The sequence below is a fragment of the Gracilinanus agilis genome, chromosome 3 (genome assembly GCF_016433145.1).
Source record: "Gracilinanus agilis isolate LMUSP501 chromosome 3, AgileGrace, whole genome shotgun sequence".
Classification (NCBI taxonomy): domain Eukaryota; kingdom Metazoa; phylum Chordata; class Mammalia; order Didelphimorphia; family Didelphidae; genus Gracilinanus; species Gracilinanus agilis.
Window position 1 is genome coordinate 68,622,419 of NC_058132.1, and position 3,557 is coordinate 68,625,975.

Sequence of the window (3,557 nt, forward strand, 5' to 3'; positions counted from 1 at the left end):
CCGATGACTGTGAGCAGCTTCACCTCACTTAAATAGAATTCATGTCTAAGTCAAAACGCCACCTGCTAATGTCACGGGTCCTCTTCAAAATGAAAGATGAAAGACACCAACAGTGTTGCTAATAGGAACCAGGAGACACTCAATGGAATGGAAGCTTCTTGTGAGGGTGAAGAACACTCAGGTTTTGTCCTTGCATCCTGTGCCAGGTACATAGGGGGCACTGAATAACTTCACTTAGAGGGAGATACTAGACTCGTATCCAGGACTTCAGTTTGATTCCCACCTATACTTTTTAGCAGTGTGTCCTTGAGTAAGTCACTGTGCCTCAGTTTCCTCACCTTTAAAATGGGGGTAACAGGGGGCAGCTGGGTAGCTCAGTGGAGTGAGAGTCAGGCCTAGAGACGGGAGGTCCTGGGTTCAAATCTGGCCTCAGACACTTCCCAGCTGTGTGACCCTGGGCAAGTCACTTGACCCCCATTGCCTACCCTTACCGCTCTTCTGCCTTGGAGCCAACAGTATTGACTCGAAGACGGAAGGTAAGGGTTTAAAAAAAAGATGGGGGTAACAATAACTCCTACCTCCACGATGTAGTTGGGAGGATAAAATGAGCTGATATTATTAATGTGCCTTGCAAACCTGAAAGTACTATATAAATGCTAGCTATCATCATCACCATTATTGTTATTAATTATTTGTTGAATTAAATGAATTAGTTATACCAATGGATTCATTAGTCACTCTGAATTTTCTGTCAAAGTATTATGCCTCTGACATTAGTTTTTTGCTCCTGGACAAATAATTCAATTTCTCTGATCCTCAGTGTCCTTATCTGTAAAATGTGGATGATAAAAGCTAAAGTACCTACCCTGGTGGGTTATTGTGAGGATCAAATGAGATGATTATCAAGAACTTGGAAAACTTTACAATGTAATTAAAGACGCATAAGCTCTTAATATACTTTTGAGTACATTCACCATGGAATAGAAGTATAACTAAGGTGGAGTGACTAGGACTTTGCTCCAGGATGGCAAAATGTAGAGGGGATTGACAGCATTTCTCTTCAGTTATGGGCAATTAGCTTACCACCCAGACAATAAAAACAAGTAGTTAAAATCACAAAATACCAGCGGCTCCCTCTCCACCCCCAGTGCACTCTTCCTAAACCTAGCCCTGATGTATTCTCTCTCCCTCCATAGTGGCTTTGGGATGGTCTTTCTCTCGCCAATATGAACTAGTATAGCAAGGCATCCCTTCTCTCATTGGATTTGTCTTTAAAAAGATGATTGGAAGATTTATTTTGTTACTTGTTTGCCGTGGGCGCAAAAAACAGTCTGGTAATGGCCCTGGTAATGGTAATAGGTTACCATCCTATCCACCATTTTCTGGAATGCTCTGTCAAGGAGAGTGATATCTATCTGGGAAATAGAGAACAATAACCACCCAAAAAAAGTTAACAAAATTGAATCACAGCTAAAGAACGGAGCAATCTTATCTTCTCTCCTTTGGCCATTACTATCACCCCATGAACCTCAACTCAAGCATCAACTCCTACCCTTTCCCTGCAAGCCGATGCTGGCACTGTGTGACTAGCACGATGTTTCTAGAGGTGGGGATGCAAGACAAAAGGAAGAAGAGGCTGTCTCTGTCCTTGAAAGAATAACAGGAGGCCCTCGCTGTCCTAGCTATAGATTCCACCTATATCTGAAGATGCAAACAGGTATTTGAGAGCAGCTGTGCTCCTGACTTTTGATTAACCCACCCACCTGGACAGAGACCAGCCAATCAATCAAAGACCTAGTTGAGGACGGGAAATGGAATGACCCCAGCAATGGAAGCCCAAGTGGGGAGGTCCAAATGTGGCAAAGTGAGGCAGATCATTTCTTTGAGAAATAATCCCAGCCATGGAGGGAACTAGCTGCTCCTTGGAAGCCCCAGTTTCAGGTTCTTCTTTTTTGACATTCAAATGCAGGTCACATCTCTCAGAATGGTTGGGTTGGGGAAAGAAGAAGGGGCTTCCATTTTTTTTTACTATAGCCCATAGTTTTTATCTGGCTGTGGGGGCAAGCCAGAATGTTGTTGTTCAGTCATTTCAGTTTTGTCTGACTCTTCATGACTTCATTTGGGGTTTTCTTGCCAAAGATGCTGAGTAGTTTGCTGTTTTCTTCTCTAGTTCATTGTTCAGGTGAGGAAACTGAGGTAAATAAGGTTACGTAAGTTACCCAGGGTCACATGCAGTAAGTATATGAAGACAAGTTTGAACTCAGGGCATTGTATCTGTTGTGCCAACAAGAAAGGGTCTCCCCTAAAGAGGCAGCCAGCTATCCCAGAAACTGGGATGCTGGACTTGGAATCAGAAAAACCTGAGGTTGAATGCTAGTTATCATTTATATAGGACTTTAAGGTACAAAATCACTTTGCAATTATTATCTCATTTAATCTCAGAACAACTCTATGACACAGATGCTATTATTAACCCATTTTATAGTTGATGAAACTGAGGCAACCAGAGGTTAAGTGATTTGCCTAGGGTCACCTAAGGTTGGATTTGAACTCAGGTCTTCTGGCTTCTAGGGCTAGTGCTCTAGTTGCCTTATTATTATAGTTAAACAGATCCCAGATCTATTGCATAGGATTTAATGGTCCAAACCTTCCCTCAATGGCACTGGGACAAAGTGGATGAGCTTCATGCTTCCTTTCCACACTCTCTTGGACTTCTCTTTGGTGGCTCCTTCTCCTCCACCTACCTCCTACCCAAGATGGAGATAAGGTGTTTCTATTAACTAAAACTCTCCTGAATAAACATATAATGTCGAGAAATAGGCTGTAACTTCCTGTTGTGGAGGACTTAGGATGGAGAAGTGTCCTTGAAGGGACCTGAGTCCAACTTCTCTCATCTTGTAGATGAGCAAATCCTGGATAGGTGGGTGGCTTTGCCCTGGGAAATCAGTGGCTATGGTCATTCAGAAAGATCCTTGGCCTGGAGTGAGGGAAGCTCAACAACAGCTGGAAGAAGCTCTAAATCTTCTAAGTGCCCAGCTCTATCACGGATTCTCTGAGCAACTCGGGGAGCACCACACAGGAGCCCCAGTATTCTTCTTCTGTAAAAACAGGCGTTGGGCTTAATATCCTCAAAGGTTCCTCTCTAAGCCAGTCTGGGTCAGCAGTAGAATTTTAAGCTGGGCCAGTGCTTTTTCTTATTCAAGGGCCAGTGCTTTTTCTACTACCTGCATTCCCAAAATGCCAGGAAGCTAATCAAGAGGAAGATGATACCCACTGGACAGTCCAGGGACTGTCCTGGAAAGACTCAGAGAAAGGCCTTCAGCATGATGGATGCATCCCCTAGGGAGCATAAACAGAAAGACATGGTCATATATCACCCAGAAAGGGAGGGCAGGGATGGGTTGAGGTCTGTACCAGCAGAGGTACCACCCAAAACGATGACCTTATTATTGGATTATCATAGAAGTGAGAGATGGCTTGGTGGAATATACAAGGGAGTGAACCTGGAGTTGGGAAGTTTGGGTTCAAATCTTGACCCAAGAACCTGGGGTTGGGAA